At 48.3% G+C, this 19,015-nt stretch overlaps 1 pseudogene across 1 annotated transcript; it reads left to right on the top strand.

Moving 5' to 3' along the window:
- Positions 1–1,773: 1,773 nt before the first annotated feature.
- LOC149366925 (uncharacterized) lies at positions 1,774–18,276 on the top strand (annotated as a pseudogene). Its single transcript, XR_016288824.1, has 5 exons — positions 1,774–1,901; positions 2,615–2,852; positions 3,683–4,418; positions 15,639–15,742; positions 17,661–18,276. The product of XR_016288824.1 is annotated as an uncharacterized LOC149366925 (transcript).
- The last annotated feature ends 739 nt before the right edge of the window (positions 18,277–19,015 follow it).

Here is a 19,015-nt window from a genome sequence, read left to right on the forward strand (position 1 = left end):
GCGTCCGGGGCTGGCCAGAACGCAGCCGTTGGCATTTTTTCTGAGGATCTCTCTTGGAGTTATTCACTTCGAGTCCCGGATTACACTCCCATATTTCTAGCGGAGTTTATGGCTCTTGGGCTGGCTGCTTTAAAGATTCCCCCCAGTGTCTCCCAGGTGATATTCCTGTCAGATTGCCTCTCTGTGTTGTTGGCGCTGGATTCTAAACGGGACGATCTATTGAGCCGCTCATTGAAGTATTTCATTCCTGGATGGGTGAAAGAGGTGCGCTTCGTTTGGATCCCAGGTCACTGCGGTATTTCTCAAAACGATGCAGCAGACTTTTTAGCAAAATCTGCTCTCAATGCACCGGTCGCCTGTAGCGTCCCTAATCTGATCCTTTTCGGAATGTCTCGCTTTCAGCGCTTTCAGCATATTACCACTATGTGCAACGATCCCTTGCTGTCTACTATTGACTACCACCATCTCATGTACCCATGGAAGGTTCGTGCTTGTAAATCCCGGCAGTGTGAGGTTGCAATGACACTCCTGCGGTGCAGAATTCCCAGCTTAAATCTTTATTTATGCAGATGCGGGTTCAGTCCCTCCAACCTTTGTGCGACTTGCGGAGAGGTGGAAACACTGGAGCATTTCCTACTCTATTGCCGGAGGTTTGCACTTCAGAGAAGGACGTATCTCGAAATTCCAATTTCTCGAATGGGACTCACTTTGTCGGTTCCGCTTCTCCTGTCCTTCGGTGCTAGCGCCAGAGGTTTTGCATTGCATCAAGTTTGCGATTTCCTCCACAATTACATAATTGCTACCGGCAGGTTCCCTTGCTAATGGTACCCAAAATGTCCGCATTGCAAAATCCTTCAGAATTTTTCTAGTATTCAGTTCTCTAATCTTTATGCCGGTTTTTTTTTTTCATTCATTTCTTCCCGTAATTTCTTTTTATCCATAATTCCATCTTTAATTCTTCGCAATACGTACCCAAAGTTAATCATTAGCTTGGCCCCAAAAGGTTATCCATTAGCTTGGTACCAATTTGCCTTCTTTGGGCTCTCCTCACTGAACCCTGGCCAATCCCCCGTCGTGGGTATGTGCCATGCCACCAAGGCAACAACAACAACAACAACAACAATCTGCCGGAGAGCCTTCTCTTGGAGGTGTTCGGGCACCTGACGTCGTTCGACGATGTATGCGCCTGCCCGAGGTAAGTCGGCCGTCACTGCTACGCAGTGCCTCACCTTCCAGTCGATGCTGCGGAGCTTGGACGAAGCATGTTAGCCTAAGGATGCCGGCGCGAGACTACATCGCTGAGCACGAATTTCGCTCTCCACTTTATTAAATGTGCCATCAAGCGCTATTCAACGCTTCTTTCTAGTTTATAACGATAGTGTACTTAGTGAGAGCTATTAACAGCCAGGAGACTGCTTGATCTTGGATTCCCCATTACGCTTCAACACAAAATAAACCAACGCCCATCGTAGATGTGATGCGTCCCACCGCCTTTGCAGCATGTCAATGCTTGAGCACTGAGGAAAGTGCAAAATTTTTTAACAAATGAGATCACGTAAATGTTAAAGATGCTCCTGCAGGACCAGTTGTCGCCTTATCGTCTCCTCGCTGTTATTGGCCAGGAGCAGACGCGTGTTCGGAAACTCCACGTGGACCAAATAGTGGCAGATAAACGCTGCGTCAGATTTTAAAACAAAGGTGCGGCACAGCAGCTCACGGCCAAATTACCATCGGCATAAAATACCACATTTTTGAGTCTCGTACTCTTTTGAAGCTTGGGTGCGCGTTGCGTTGCCTTCCTCTGCACCTCAGTGGTATATACACGCCAGGGTTGCCTTGCAGTGGCGAGGAAGCTGGTCTTCCTGAGGGGACTGGCATGCACCAAACTCATCTTCTAAAAGGTGCATAAGGCGGGCAACTACCGATCAGTAAGGACTTTCTAACATGCTGATCTGCTAAAGGTGCAGAAGACAAGTGACTAGCGATCAGTCAGGATTTTCAGTTTGGACGGACACAGCCGCTAGCCGGTTACGAGTCGCGTCCGGGATCTCAGTGGAGGATATGAAATTGATGAGCAAGATGTCATTTTCGGATTGGTGCCAGTCAAGGGCTTCTTATCCGCACGTAGTGTGTATTCCCCTGTAGAGTGGCAGCAATCCGAATAATCACCATAGCGAAGACCATGGCGTGGTAATAGGGACGAATGCTCTCTCCATATGACGACGGAGGTGCAAGGTTGGTGTAGCAGGAATCATACTCACTCAATGTATTCCGCAAACGTTCAGAACGTGGGAAATTCCGCTAACAACGATGCCATCAGTAAGCGGAGAGAGAACATTACGCCTCAATTCCCACGTCTTTATTTCTACCCTCAAGTTCAGAGCGGGGAGGAAAATCACCGCGCCGGAATCCTTCATGTACACCTTGTCTGAATGCTATAAAGGTCACATCACTCTTAGCTTCAATAGATTCTGGCTTACGACGGTGAATTAACGGCTCATGAACATCGGAATTAATGAGCTTTGCCTCTGCTAGAGCTCACGTATACGTTACCGCTGATATATGTGTCAAATAAAACAATGCGACAACACTAGCACACACCTCTTCATTCCAGGGTATGTCGCCGATGGTGGCGTGTGGCACGCGACTTCTCGCTGCGGCGTGTGCTACGCGTGACGTCGTTTCCGCTCAAGGCTCGACAGGTGCATAGCCTTCTCGAGGCCCACGTCGACGCCAACATCGTGGAACTGCGCATAACCCGTTCCATGGACACATCGACCGCCGAGGAGGAGGAGAGAGACTTTCCGCGAGCGTTCTTCGCCTACCTGGCCGAGCACTGCCCCTCACTCAGGGTGAGCGTTTCATGATGGCAGCGCTTAACAAAGGGTTCCCTTGTTCAGACCCGAGCCCAAAATCATACGAGCGCTATGGGACTGGAGTAGTCGATGTGGAAGAAAACGTACATTCTGTAATAAAAATATCGCTTCTTTAACGCCAGCAATGGTTGTGATCTTCAGTTAACAGGACGTCGAAGTTTTAAATGAAGAAAAACGAATGCTCAGTCATTTTTATCAAGTTGCCTTCGCTCATCGATAACGCCAAATTAAAAAACCATGATGAGCTGGTCTAGGATCTGGGCGCACTCTGGACGATGAAGTAGATGAAGTTCCGGACACCAAGTATGAAAGCGGCAGTTAGCCGTGGGATCCGAAACTCCGTTTAAATTCGATTTCAGCTATTTAAGCGCACTTGGTGACGGAACGGGATTTGATGTTTAGAAAATTAAATTCTGCACGTAAACGCAGCGGGAAAGGCTGCGCGGTAGCCGAATCGTTTTAGGCATAGAAAAACGATGCTGCTTTGTTACCGCTGTTAGTGGTTTAACACCTGCCCGGTGACGAAGTTTTCTCATGCTGGAGACCGTTGGCATAGCAACAATATGACGCTCCAGTTGGCTTCCTGCCAGCCAATATGGGAGGAATTGGCGCTGACGTCTGGATGGAATGGATAATGCGATATATGAAAGTTTCCCATCTCTAGCCATCCCATACAGCGCTGTTGTTGTTCCCCAAAACACTGAAACGCCAACTTCTTGATGAACACGCAGCGGATAAATACGGGGAATTCCCACTACAAGTGCTAGCGTACTAAAATGATCTACAAGTGTCCCCACTTATTGCAGGTCTTGCACATCACTCGCGGCTTCCTCTTCGATCACCTTCGAGAGAACAAGGTCACAGTGTGCGACCTGCCACCGACGCTCACTCATCTCTCACTGCGCGAGTCGTGGTTCAGTGCGGAGAAGTTCTTCACCGCCGAAGCGGGCCGTCCATACCCACGTGATCTCCGGCTGCTGGACCTCGCCGACTGCGTATTCGCGCCTGCCATCGGGCTAGCCAAGCTGGAGCAATTCTCGTCGCTTCGTGCCCTTTGCTTCGAAGGCTGCTACCTATTCAACGACCGACGCCTGACCGACTTACTGCCCGTGATCGCCAACCTCGTTGTTCTGGATATTGAGCGCACGGACGTGAGGGACACGGGTGCCGAGATGGTGCTCTTGCACAGTCAGAGCCTGCATGTTTTGTTGTTGGGACACACGGCATTCACCGGCAAAGCATTCAAATCAATCTACATGGGAACAAATGGAAGTCTAAGGCTGGGTCTAACACATCTGTGCCTGAGGGACACGTATCTGGGCAAGAAGCGCCTTTACAAACTTATAAGCATGGCTCCCCGGTTGCAGTGGCTCGCTGTGAGCAGCCCACACATGACGGAGCGCGTCGCGGTGCGCGTGCGTAATGCCTTGCCCAGTTCTTGCCGCTACTTGGAGGTCTTACCAAGCTCCGAGCAAACAAGTCGCCTCTGCCATCACTTCACCTGTGACTTCATTCAGAACTTGAAGCTAGGTGCCCCGCCAGGTGAAAACTGCTGAAGCGTCCTTTTTTCTTCTGTGGTTTATATGACCTGATTTTTCACCTTCAAGGGAACTCCGTGTGTGGACTCTTTGCTCACGTCCTTCTGCTATTCGCCAGTTAACATAATTTGCGATACTCATGAAGGTTTAAGAAAACATTTGCGTTTTACAATTCTTGGGGTAACGATGGGTCAACAGAGAATACCTCTCCGGGTCAAAATATCGCTTAAATGATCAGAAAAAAACGGGATTTATATAATTTCCGACAATTAGACTTCTTATATATGAGCTGGCAGACACCAGAAATGCTGTGTTCGATATGTGGCCTTCGTTTTGAAGGCAAACCGAAATAAATGGTTTACGCGACAGCATTGTTTCATGTCATTGAGCTTGGCACTGCGCCTCCTTGTATTCATGAACGCGTCCTCCGGACCAACCTCTTGTCGCTACGTTGGTTAAGCTCCCTGAGGCTAATATTCTCTTGTTCACTTTTATGACGAAAGACAGTCAATGAAGATATGCATCGCCGTTTTTCTCCCCTGCGTGCACCAAGGGGAAATATTTGATCTATCAGCAATATTGGACATAGCAGTTTGTCTCCAAGATTCCACTGAAGCCTTGTTATTTATAGATTCTAATCAGGGCTTAAGTTGTTGATCAGCGACAGTTGATGGCTGATTGGGCCTTCTCCTTCCCTGGTAGCCACACGCCGGGTTGTTCCCGTGTTCGCCGTGCTCACGCGGCGCATTGGTCCTACCGCGTCATAACACTTCCCTCCACGGCACCCACCCTCTGAATCCTTCCCGTGGTAGCCACCTTCGGGCCTCCCTCTCCTTTCCCCTAAAAGTGGAGAAGGTGATGTACTTCTTCACTTTGGCACCTGCCAAGCATGCCAGGTTGCCAGTCATTTTTGCTTCATTTTGTTTTGCGTTTCTTCTTTTGGCAGCCGCCTGCCGGCCTTTCCCTCCTGTGCCCGACAGAAGAGCGGCATTTACCTCTTCCCGCTTTGCCAAGTGCGGCAGGCATTGCACACAAGACTACAATAGTTTGGTTGATATGGTATAACGTCCGAAAGGGACTCACTGTATAAAGATCTCCGCAGTGGAGAGCTGCGGGTAATTTCGACCACATAGGGTTCTAACGGGCACTGACATCACACAGTACACGGGTTTGCCGCCGCGGTGGCTCAGCGGTTATGGTGCTCGGCTGCTGACCCGATAGACGCGGTTTCGATCCCGGCCGCGGCGGCTGGAATTTCTTTGGAGGAGAAATTCTAGAGGCCCGTGTGCTGTGCGATGTCAATGCACGTTAAAAAACTCCAGGTGGTGGAAATTTCCGGAGCCCTTCATTACGGCGTCTCTCATAGCCTCAGTCGCTTTGGGACGTTAAACCCCGTAAACCAAACCAAACCATACACGGGTTTCCAGTATTTCGCCTGCATCGCCACTGAGAGGCAAAAGAAGATAAGTAAAATACTTGCCTATCTTCTTTTGCCTCTCAGTGGCGATTAAAACGCGTCGCATTTGTGTTTGTCACCTCTGGCCATGTTATAGCTCACAATACCCGGCGCGTTCGCTGCAACGTCCACCGTCACGCTTGCAGACTGGCTCGCGCGGGCGCCGCAACCACCGTTGACATATCGGCCTGCCGGCGCAATGAGATCGCCGCGCCTTACCAGCAGCTGATTTCGTTCACTCAAGCCACGGTTGAGAGCAGCACAATCGTGGCTCGCGAATGCTCTAGTCACGTGATTGTTTTTGCATTTCGCGGGCTTTCTTTGGAGCTCGGAAAAAAGATACACGTGAGGTTTATTTTACCGCAAATGAATGGAATGGGGGTTTCTGAAGGTGCTCTCCAACTCTGCTATTCACACTTGCTGTCTGAAGTCAATATTTACGGATTTAGAAAAATTATCCTAATTGCTAATTAATTGCAAAACAAAAAATTGCCTATGATGAGCAAGCCGGCTGGTAGATGTATGTAAGTGGTTTCGCTGGCCTACCTTAAATATTTATTTTTTAACCCTTGGCTAAAGTTAGCGTGGACACCCTGTATAAGGGGCTGGTTACATATGATGGGTGAGATCACAGTTTTTGCGCGTGAGAAGGAACATTCGTCGCTAACGTCGATGGGCAGGAGGTGGCAGCAGTGACTGTCCTCCACAGGTTGTCAGATTGTAGCGCTCGATGGCTTGCGTCGTCTCTACCGTAAATGCTGTTCCGCTTCTCGCAATTAGTGCTTCACGAGGAGAGAGGTTATGTCGCGGCGGGTTGCGTTTGAGGAAGAGTTTGGACATTTCTTCTGCTGCGCAGTTGCGTTCGCGCTTTGGTTTGGCGCCCTAGGTGAGGGACAGAGAGAGAAAAACTTTTTTCCCAGGCCCATGGTTCTCCGCATGGCCCCACCCCACTTAGCTCCCTGTGCTTAAAATGTCCATGACGCTGTCAGCGCAGGGGGCTACGATCTTTTGTCTTGCTGAGTCCATGGAGCGTAGCGATGTCTCCCAGTCCTCCCGTGTTGGGAGTGACACCGGACCGCTGGGTGGAGGTGAAGCCGGACAGGCAACGAGGAATGGGTCAGGTTTTGCTTCTGTGCATTGTACAGAGGGTAGGAGGGTGGTATGGTTCGGTAGTGGGAGAGCAGAGAGGGATAGGTATGGCTCGCTTTTGGTGACGGCGCCTTAGGTGTTGCTCCCTGGTAGTGAGGGAGGACTCGGGGGGTGGGTATAATTGCCTTTCGGCATGAGCATTCGCAATGAGTTCAGCGAAGGTGCACGCGCGCTCCTTTGAGAAAGCCCCCATGAGGTGATCCTGTGCCCGGTTTCTAGACCCTCGGGCTAAAGAATCGGCGGCCTCAATGCCTGGGTTTCCAGAGTGCACAGGCACCCAGACGAGCTCAGTGCTGCAGTAGGAGGGGGGGTTGTGGGTCAGCAATTGGTAGGTGGCAGGGTAGACCCTGCCCCTAGACTAATTTAGCATTGCAGTTTTTGAATCACTGAGTATATAGGTAGCACTGGAGCTGCCGAGCGCAAACGCTATAGCTATTTCTTCTGCTTCCTCTGGGTTAGTTCCCTGGGGTAATTCTTTTATAATCGGAGGGGTACGCGGAGTTTACGCAGCCGCTGTGGCTCGGTGGTGGTCGCATGCAGCATCTACCCATACGGTGTTCTGTTCATCGCCGTATCGTTCATGAAGGGCCGCTTTCCTGGCTTCCCGTCCCTCGCGGTTTCGGTCGGGGTGTATGTTACGAGGGAGTGGCCGAATGCGTTGCCTTTGGCGAATTACTTTCTCCTAACGGCAGGAATACTCTATAAAGTCCAAATTCGCATCCCCGGTAATCATAACTCACTAGGTAAGTCAGCCGCCGCATATATACTTGTGTTTTCGAAGGACGACTTCGTAAAAAGGCCCAGGAGCTGTATGTCGATCTGCTGGAATTGCCTTGTTGGTTATGGGAGTAATATCAAGTCTCCAGCTGGCTTTGTAGATGGTATCCTTCGTCTCTCAAAAACTTCAACAGGCATTTTACGTAACGTGCGGTATCGGTGTATAGCGGTGTCAAGCCGTGTTTGAGTTGGAAGCACTACTCGCAGATAAACAAGAGTTGCCTAGCGGTCGGGTCGTCATTGCAAGCGTGCGCATTTTCTCTGCAAAGACAGTTGGGAACGACGAGAGCATACGTGGTGTTTGCGGGGCAAAAGTTCTTAACGAGAATCCTGTTTCTCTTTTTCCTCTTTTAAGCCACCTTACAGCGCGGTTCAAGTGTTCACCCGAGGTGTGAGACAGATACTGCGCTATCTTCCTTTCCTCAATAACCAATTATTATTATTGTTCTTAACGAGAACGTACGAACTATAAAAATTGGCGCGTGCACACATCGGGCAGTGAGCCTGTTTTCCCTTACTTATAGTGGACAATATTCAGCTGAAGGTCATAACGCTGCTATGGTGCGTAATCGCTTGCGCTTAATGGTCCGAGTGACTACGGTGGCGTCGAACTTTCGGAGACGAGTCTCTTCCTCTAATGCCAAACTCAAGGCATTGGGGGTGCTAAACTCCTACCAGGAGCTGCGGGAGGCCCACCTCATGAACCAATACACACGGCTCATGCAGACGGCCCCTGGGCGCCGCCTGCTAAACCGCTTACACATCCAACACGACTGCACTCCAGAGGAGGCGGAGCGTATCCCAGTACTGTGGCGCCATATGCTCTGGGTCTCCCCGCTCCCCCGTAACATGGACACCGACATGCAGGCAAACAGACGACAAGCGCGGGCTCTGGCTCTTGGGAGACAACACGGCTCCCGACCCGGTGTATATTATGTAGACGTAGCAGGGCCATTGCCCACGGGATTTTACACGGCCGGTGTCGTTCACCAGGAAATGCAAGTTGATGGACTCTCTTTTCGAGCCCCGAATTCAATGCAAGCCGAGGAAGTAGCGATAGCGCTTGCTGCCGCCCACGCCAATTCGAGAATAATCATTACGGACTCCCGAAAAGCATGTGATCATTACTTGACAGGGGAGATCTCCCCCTTAGCTGCTTTCATTCTAAGACGGACTGCCACTGATCCAACACCGAAAAGAATCATTTGGGCTGCTGGCCATCAGGGCTTACGAGGTAATGAGGCCGCTGACGCGGCTGCCCGAGCGTTTATTCACCGGGCTCCTCATCCCAGCTCTTCTGGCTCGGAGACTAACCAGCCGCTGCTGCGATTCAAGGAAATAATAACGCATTATACCGACAACCGCCGCCTTTTCCCGGCCCCTGCAAAGGGGCTGAGTAAGACGGAGGAGCGAACTTTAAGGCGTCTGCAGACAGGTACTCTACTCTGTCCTGCAATCTTAAAGCATTACGATCCTAACACGGATGTGCGATGGCCACACTGTGGGGACCCTGTGATATCTTCCACATGGTGTGGGCATGTACTCAAAATCCCCACCTCCCCCCTTCCCCTACCCCTTCCGGAGAGGCATGGGAGACTGCCCTCCTCAACTGCTCCTCGCTCGAGTCCCAAAGGGCTCTGGTGAAACGGCCGAGAGACGGGGCATTGTCATGCGGTGTCCCGGACTAGGGACGCCGACCATGCAGTGGGGCCACTCTGTGGCTCCCAAACTCTATTTCAGAAATTAAAAGTTTTCACCACCACCACCTATCGAATAAGATGGAAAGATGAATCCTTCAAATTGGCAAATTGTTTTTTTTTTTGAGGAAAGGAAATAGAACAGTATCTCTCACATATCTCGTGGACTCCTGAACCACGCCGTAAGTTAAGAGAGGAAGTGAAAGAAGAAAGAGAGAAAGAGGTGTCGTAGTGGAGGTCACCGGAATAATTTCGACCACCTGGGGATCTTTAACGTGCAATGACATCGCACAGTACCAGAGAGCATTTTGCTTTCGGTCTCCATCGAAGCGCGACCGCCGCGGTCGTGTTCGAACCCGACTACTCCGGCTCGGTAGACGAGCGCGTTAACCACTGAGGCACTGCGGCGGGTATCGCACAATGCGTAGCCTTAATTTCGCGCCCTCGTCACTCGCGCAATGTCGTAGCCAAAAATTACAGGGGTTCTGAGGAAGTTAAAGGCGCGGTAACTGTTATTTCTCGGTGGGCACTTCAACTTTACCAAGAGCTTGTCAGGATCGGTCCCTTACGGGCTGACCCAAACATATATTCTGTCGCTTCCTAATAAAAATTCAGGGTGGTGGTGGTGGTGAAAACTTTTAATTGCTGAAATAGAGTTTGGGAGCGACAGAGTGACCCCGCTACATGGTCGGCGTCGTTAGTCCGGGACACCGCAAGACCTCCAATTCTTAGCTGCCGTTTGCGACGTTTTTTTTCTTTAGGGGCATCTACGTCAATTTATGTGGCTTTTAGAGGGGAATATGTAAGGCGAACACGAGCTAGGCTGGAACGATTAAGCATTGTGTGGACAGCGGAGTGCCATAATTGCGCACACCAAGAATGCAATAGTCACATTGCACAACAATATGCAGTTGTTCGTTTTTTTTTAAAGGGTGATTTATTTCCCTTTCTGGAGTCTGGTTGTAAATCGATTTCTGGCAAGCGGTACGTGCCCTCGTGGTCTCGTTTCACGATTGGTGATCGTGGCTGGCGCTTTTCCGCTATGACATAATCGGCTTGTGTTTGCCGCCTCAAGTCGGAGCAGACATGTGAGTTTCCCTCTTGGTGATGGCAAAACTTTATTCCGAACACGACAAGGACGGTGAGGGGTTGGAGGCCGTCTTGAAATAAAATGCGTGGCCTCTGACGACGGCGTCAGGTGGCGACAAGTCCCCAGGCCCGTGATGCACTGACGTTAGACCTCAATGGGGCCTTCGACAACGTTTCGCATGATGCGATCTTGGCGGGCCTAGCGAGGTCGCACTGGGGTCAGCGCACTTACGACTACGTGAGGGCATTCTTAGATCAAACCGCTACACTTGGCATAGGGAACGTGCGCTTCGAAACAATCCGCCTCACAGGATGTTGCACCCCACAACACTCGGTGCTGCCGCCCATGTTGTTCAACGTTACGTGTGCTGGCCTTTCCTCGCTGCTCCCTAGAATTCCCGATGTGCACCATGCTATTTGTGCCGATGACATCACGATATAGATGATGACAGGCTCGGACGGCCACATCGAAGATAACTTTCAATCAAAAATTCATAGAGGCGGCTCAACACTACACGACTGATATTGGGCTTACGTGTGCACCTGAAAAGTGGGAACTGCTCGTTATCTGCGCGCCTTAGAGGACACAAGCAGTCGACCTCGATATGGAGCTCCGCCTCGAAGGCACTCGCATCCCTGGAGTAGAGCGATTCCAGGAGCTGGCCCTGTACCTACAACCTGACGGCCGAGCAAGCTACACTGTACAGTTGCTCCAGAAGCAATTTGCGCAGGTGGCAACCTTGATGCGCCGCATCTGGAACAGACGCGGGGGCTCAACCAAACTGACCCATGCGAATCGTACAGGCGTTGCTAATCAGCCGTGCTACGTTCCACGCATCTTGTCAAAGACTGAGTTGAAGCGAGTTTAATCGGCTGAATGTCCTCCTGTGATCGGCGGTGAAGACAGCCCTCAGAGTGCCCTCGTGCACCTGGACACACGACAGAAGAGCTGGCGGCTCTTCGACACTCGAGAATAGGCCGAACCGTTCTGCGCCCACAAGGGTAGCCGGTCCCCACCACTCCATTGCAGCAGAAGTACCACGCCGTACCGCCCAAACTCGCACCTAAGATCGAAGTCGCGCCGGTCCCGAAAAACGTGCTCCCCGAGCTCCACGCCGACCGCAGAACTGGCAGAGTCAAGGCATTCATGCGTCAATACGGCTCTGACCTATTATACTATGTTGCTACACTTATTTGAGACACTCTACGAGCGCCCCCGTGCGGTCTGTCTTCGTGCTTTGTCGCGCGTCGCACTACGCCGTCTTCTGCTCGGCTCTAGGGTCGGTCGGATGTACTCTGCCCAGTGTTCTTGCCAAGTACTGTTCGGCCAGTGAGAACACCCTACTGGCGTCCGGTGACAATATGTCTAAGCGGCGATATACACATTCGGCACTGACGCTATGGGACTGGCGGTTACAGATGCTACTGGCTCAATTCTGATTACGGACTCCGTTCGGCGGATGAGCTCGAGTACGACGGCTGAGGAGACCACCACCGGCTTTCATACACCACATAGCCACATATGACGAGCGTCACGCCAGTCCGACATGCACAATAATTACACACCCGGAGTCTGCGTGCCACGCCTGCGCTAAGAGTTCTTTATCTTTTGAGGCTGGTGGTGATGGCATAAACTTTATTGGCCATGACAAATTACAGGTGCCTCATGGCCTGCCGGAGGGGCCCAAACGGCGGGCTCCTCCCTTACAAATGGTGTGCCAGTCCCTGGAGGGCCAGCCTGTTAGAGGCACTGGTGATGGCGAGTCGTTTGTCTTGGAGTGCCTAACTTGACATCAGCTGTTCCCTGTAAGTGAGTGCCACATCTAGGGGGGGGGGGGAGTGGAACCTGTGAGCAGTACATGCAGAAAGTCGCCTGGTTTGCCGCATAGTCGACAGGAGGAGGAAAATAGGTCAGGGAAACGTCCGTGCATGAATATCGGGTATGGCAGTTTGCGAGTTTGAAGCCTGCGCCAGAAAGTTGATTGCATGGTTGTTATTTTCTCATGTCACTCTTCTCACAGGCATCGTTCATTGTTACAGATACAGGCAGCAACTTGCCTGTTCACTGTAAAAAATGCTCTTGCGTGCCAGCCCTCGACAAGACAAAGATTTTGAAAACATATTACGGAAAGCACAAACGTGAGATACATGAAGCTTACCTAACTCAAAACCGTGGCGATACGTGTGTCAGCCGTCCCTCATCCTATTATCAAAAGAGACTGCCTATCTGAAAAAGAGATCATACCTCTCTTAGAACACTATTTAGATTTTTAACCTTTTTGCGTAAAGTGCTAGCCATGTTCCTTTTCCCCCCAATCACATGCCCTGTATCCAACCTTCACCTGCATCTTATTGTTTTGCCTTGGATCCCTAGATGCAGCACTAACAGGGGACAAGCCTCTAAGCTCTTACGTCAATACAAGGACTGTTGACATACGTTTCCAAGAAATGGCTGATCATATAATGTAAGCAAGGTTTTATTGTGTTAGTGCATACATCTGCAGTTTTTTGCTGCTTATTCAATAGTTCTCTTTTCTGAGTGGGGAAAGCTCAGTTAACTCTGGGTGCTAATTCCTCCAAGATTTACTCCTGAATATTGGTGCTTGTTTGTGCCTTTGGTGAGTTACTAAGATGGTTGCTGTGCAGGTGACATGACGCTTTCTTCAATTTTTTGATGCTGTGCATTGTACTGCAGCCAGGTGAGCTAACGCTATTGTAATGCTTTTAGGAACAAAAGTATTGCCTCTACGAGATATCTGATCTAGCTTGCTGTTATTTTCAGTATTCTGTGTCCATGTGGGGTATGAAGAAAACTGATATCATTGCTGCTTATGCACTCGCGGTGATTCCGGCTTTTGAGGAAAGGCTGGCTTTAGCGTTGTAGTACTTTAAAAGGTTGAAGCAATCTTGGTTTATTTCATGTCTCACTTCACTATATCGACCATTCACATTGTACCCATTGCTCGGCTGTTGACAGCAAAACAGATCAGAGGAGAAATTCAGTCAAATTATTCAACAGTCTTATCCGAATTCGACATGGTGATCTATATATTACTATGTCTTGTACACCATTACGAAGAAGGAAACGTGCAATTCAAGTTTAATGTCTATAGACTTTTAATGCTGTGGCCAGACTGGCTGACATACTGTATTTACTCATGGAATTTCTGCACCCCTAATAATTACCGGATTTAGAACAAAAACTCGCATATTTTGCACTTCCTGCTGTGCAAGCACACCAGCATGCTTGCGGGTGCACGCAGGGCAGGCTTCGAAAGATTAGCGCAGCCAGGTTGCCGTGCACAGCTGTGAAAGGTGAGTGAGTGGTGCAAAGAGTCAGTAATTCATTTGTACAGTGGTTCCAGTAAGGAAGAGTCACTTGCGTACCATTTATCCGGCGGGCTCGCACCTGTGGTCATTTTTCCTTTCTAGTGGCTGCAATACTTGCAAACTTCTAGTAACCTCTGGAGCATGCATCGCGACAGAATGCGAAACTTCCGAACTGTTAGCTGTTCTGTTTGTCGCAACTCCGCCAGGCCGCTAGCGAGGGCATTGTTTAATCGCCTTGTATTTCTGTTTGCCTCTTATTGATGGCTTTGTGACTGTATCATTGCATGTTTATTGCTTCGAGCTGTGCACGTGCTGTCATGCCATCTCGTGGGGAAGTAGACGTAACTCGTGTTTGGGACAGGCGCAGGAGGTTGGGGGGTGAGGTATGTGTTGACATATATTTGGAGTCGAAGCTTTCTTTTGGCTAACGTGATTTGTATGGTTGACTTATATGCGGCAAAATGTCGTATACATTGTGCGTTAAGACCTTTCCAGAGTTTCTTTGGCATGTTCGGAAAATCTCCTTGTAATTTGCACACCCCTTTTTGAAGCCTTAATTTTAGGAAAAAAAACCCGCAGATGTTACGCTAGTAAATATCCTCAATTTTCCTGCATAAAAGAACCTTGTGGACGTTGTGGACCACACACGTGCTGTTTGAGCATGTAGCTTTTTGTGTTTTTTGCGGCAGCCAGCAGAAGCTAATGTGCGCCAGATCAGTACCCATAGCTGTGCTTTATGTGACCCTGCTTTTCTGCCTTAAAACATATGTCAGCCAGACTGGCCATTGCATTCATGGCCACTCAGGGGGACATGAAATATGGTTGGAAAGCAAAACAAACTTGAATTTTCTCACCCACTGCCGCTCTTGTGAGAATTGACTTGAGGATATCAAAATATTATCCAGGAGCAAAGATAGACTAGGGCGTGAACTGTCCTCATTAAGATGCATGCATGAAAGAAGACATTGCAAGCAACAGGATCATGGTAGAATGTTTTTTTTTCATACGGTGATATTGATCGATGTAGGAAAATATAGTGTAATCATTTGACAGTAATTATACAAAACAGTAGAATGAAATGCTTTTGGTGCAGCATGAACTCATGATCTCCATAGCATTCGCAGCGTTGCATGCATACAAACTGAGCAACAAAGGCATTCCCCCTTTTCTTTTTTCTGCCGCCGCGGTGGCTCAGCGGTTATGGTGCTCGGCTGCTGACCCAAAAGACGCGGGTTCGATCCCGGCCGCGTCGGCTAGAATTTCTTTGGAGGAGAAATTCTAGAGGCCCGTGTACTGTGCGATGTCAGTGCACGTTAAAGAACCCCAGGTGGTCGAAATTTCCGGAGCCCTCCACTACGGCGTCTCTCATAGCCTTAGTCGCTTTGGGACACTAAACCCCATAAACCAAAATCAAGCCTTTTCTTTTTTCTAAAGCATTCACATGGTTTGGAATGAATTTGTGGCATTTGCTTGTCTGCCCTTGACGAAATGGTTATGCAAGTGATTGTTTACTGTAATCACGGTCGCCACAGAAGGGCGTTCGTCTATGCTTTCCTTGGTTTCAGTGACTGTTTGTGCATGTCATGTTGTGTGAACAGGTCCAAAACGCTATAATGCCAACCTCACACAGCATCTATTGAAGTGAGGACTTGATGCTGTCTTGTTCCTTTGGACCTTTTGGTGTTTAAACAATACATATTCTGTGAGAGGATGAAAACTTACGCAGGATTTTTCATTTTTGTTGCGGATATCCGTGCAGTACGAATCTAAAAGCTTTTGGCTAAAATAAGTTGCCAGCCAAAGGCAACGGAGACAATGTTTGTGCCCGCGGTAAGCTCATCTTCTATAAGGCTGCTAAAAAGTTTGAAATGAAGTTGCAAGTACAGGAAGCCTGTCATAATGCTGTGCAACATTAGCCTAAACTACAGCATGCTTATGTTGTAGAAAGGATTCATCTCGCAGTCATGCTCAGACGTCTGTGCTTGTAGTTACTAAGTCTAGCAGCACTATGCATATATTACGGTTCGTGGCTCTGCATGGCTCATCAGGGCAAGTATATTGCAAAATTTGAACTTAGGCGCTGTTCTTGGCTTAAATTTGCCGGTACAAAAATAAGCAGCTGTATTAATCCATCAGGTACTGATGGAGGATCACTATTCGTATACTTTCTTCACTAGCCTCAGAATTCCTTATTTAGAGTACAAGCACAATAAATCTGCATACACATAGCTTCATTCATTCTCGCTTTGGTACAACTTGATAACATTGCGTATTAATACATTAGCACCTTTCTTAGAACGCAGCTGTTTCCTTATTGGTTACAGATGTGCACGACTTGTAGAAAACATATTACCAAACCACTCATTTAAACTGTAGTGATGTAGAAAATTCATGAACAAATTGTGTATGGATGCAACTGTGGCATTGCATTACTCATGAAGCCTCACCACGTGGTACTTTATTCAGTACTCCTTGGTCGTAGAACAGTGAACATTCACTTTCGAAGCTTGTTTTTTCGTTCACAGAAAAGATTGAAGAATTGCCTTTTTATTAATCCAGTATACATATAGACCATGTACAAAGGCAGTCTTAATTCTTTATTCCCTCGAAATATAGTCCTTGCATTTTGAATGAGGCGAATTCAGTTAAATGTATGCGGTTGGGGAATGACAACAAGGCACATGAAGGAGCATTTCACTGACATTGTTAAAAGCACATAGAAAAATAATATAGCACCGAGATGCACATAAATTGTCCACTAGAGCCATGACTCAAGAATTTGCAGCCCATGTACTAAAAAGTACTTTTTTTTCTGTTTGGAATTGTGGCCATTTCTCATGCTGTCTTGAATAGGTGTGGCATAAATCGTACCTGATGCTGTTTTGTGATATTATTGTGCTAAGTTTACTTGTTTCTTTTTAACGGATGATGCTGTTAGAACAACTTGGAAATGATCATTTAATCTGCATATATTAGGTCATACATTCTGTATCTGTCACTGCGATCCGCCACTAGTAAGCTCACTGCCTCTCATGTGCATCTATTCTTTGTGATGTCAGCGCATGTTAAAGGCCCTCAGGTCGTCTGCATTAATCCGGAGTTGTCATTGCGACATCTCTTATAGCCTATGTGTCACATCAGGGGAAGCGACTTAAAACATGCAGTGGGAAAGTGAGCTTCACTCCAGAAGCACCAGCCACCTCCTCACCAATCTAGCTTCAGGGCTGCCAACCAACCCACTGTTAAACTCTACTCACCTCTGCCCACATTCACCTTTCACAAAAATTACGTTCAGTGTGTGAAGTTTCGGCTTAAAATAAAAGCATAAAAGTAATCGTGGAGAGTAAATCCAGCTGCTTTCGGAGAATTATACATCAGTTGTCTGTCCCCCAATTTTTTCTTTTAGCGTTTCATTTTTGTGTGCTGTTGTTACTGGGAATGTAAATCAGCTTGCCCATCCATCCGTTTTATCAGTGGTGTAAGTGATCATGTGCAACCAGGCACATGGCGAGACCATAATTGCTCTACCACAGTGAAGTCAGATTGTTTATGTGGTGTTGTCTGAGAGAGCAAAAAATGCATGCAGGTCATAGAGAGGAAAAACTGAGACAATACTATGCATTCTAAAGGGATGTTATGTCCCGTTCATTTCACCCTTATATATGTGCACTGGCATGGTTTCTTGCCCTGACAGGGTGCCTATAATATATTCTGAACATTACTGTTTTACACTGTCTTGTTTATGCAGGATGGAGAGAAGCCATCGACACCGTGCATTGTGTACAGCAACGTAGATATCGAGCAGGCCGATGATTATTTTCTGTATGTGGAGAAGCAACGGCTTTTTCGTGTATTTGATGCAACTCAGGGACTTGCCGGCCTGATGGCCGCATACTGGCTATTTAACATCAGCTACCCAAAGGCAGCGTACAGCTTGTGCTGCGTAGTAGAACACCTATTTTTGAATGTGAATATTTCAAAGTCAAGGGCAGCCGCCCAGAGGTTCATTTCAAGCTTCGAGCCTGACTTCATGTTTTAGGAATCTACAACAAATGTATATAAAGAAAGCCAACAGTCACTGAGGCTAAGAAAAGCATAAGGGATTTTTTTTTATTTCTGGTGTTGATCAGTACGAAATTATCAGTGTTCATTTAATGCATAAAACATGATTAAAATCAGAATTTCTTATCATATTTTTAGGCAAAAAATGATTGCGCTATTATTTTTTCACTGATCAGCACGACAAATAAAACAATTGTCTTGTGCTTTCCCTGGTTCGGTGTCTGTTGGCCTCCTTCATCTTCATGTCATAACGAGCCCCTCATTTCTCAACCGTTAACTGTTCAATAAATGAGTTCACTGAGTACACTGTATTGTATGCATCACTGCATGCGTGCTTGCACTTGCATGCATTTAAAGACAAGGCTTTAACAACACAGAGCGTGTACATTTATTGCTGCAGTAGCGAGCAGAAGGGCACCACGCAAGTCAGCTGATGGCGGTTTGCATGATAAAAGTGCAATAACTTGCACCAGTCCATTATAGCTAAGCGCGCGTGTAAAGCATCGCAAAATGTGCACCTTTATAACAGCCTTTTATTGAAGGAGACACCCTTTTATCAAAGGGTGCATATGCGCTTGCAGCACCCTTCCTAACACCCTTTTTTAAAAAGGTGCAGGTGTGCTTGCAGCACCCTTTCAAGCGAAGGGTGCAGGGTTGCTTGCTGCACCCATTAAAAGTGTGCTTGAGTACCTATACGCACCCTTTCTGGAGGGTGTAAGGGGGTGAGTTATCGACACGGCAATGCACCTTTAAGGGTGCGATTTTTTTTACAGTGTACGTACGTTTCACTCGTGCCGAAAGCGAACGGCTAGAGGCGTCACTCAGAAAAGCGTACAAGACGGCCCTGGGTCTTCCCATGTCCACAGCTACTCATAAGCTCATGGCTCTCGGAATCTTCAATACCGTGAGCGAACTTATCGAAGCAATCCTCACTGCCCAATACGACTGGCTCTCACTCACACACGCTGGCCGAGCGGTACTGCAGCGAGATGGGATCTCACCGCCGAGAGCGGCCCCAAGTTATGCTGAACTTACCCCGGA

Source organism: Amblyomma mixtum, chromosome 1 (assembly GCF_055824585.1).
Source record: "Amblyomma mixtum isolate Tamu chromosome 1, ASM5582458v1, whole genome shotgun sequence".
NCBI lineage: Eukaryota > Metazoa > Arthropoda > Arachnida > Ixodida > Ixodidae > Amblyomma > Amblyomma mixtum.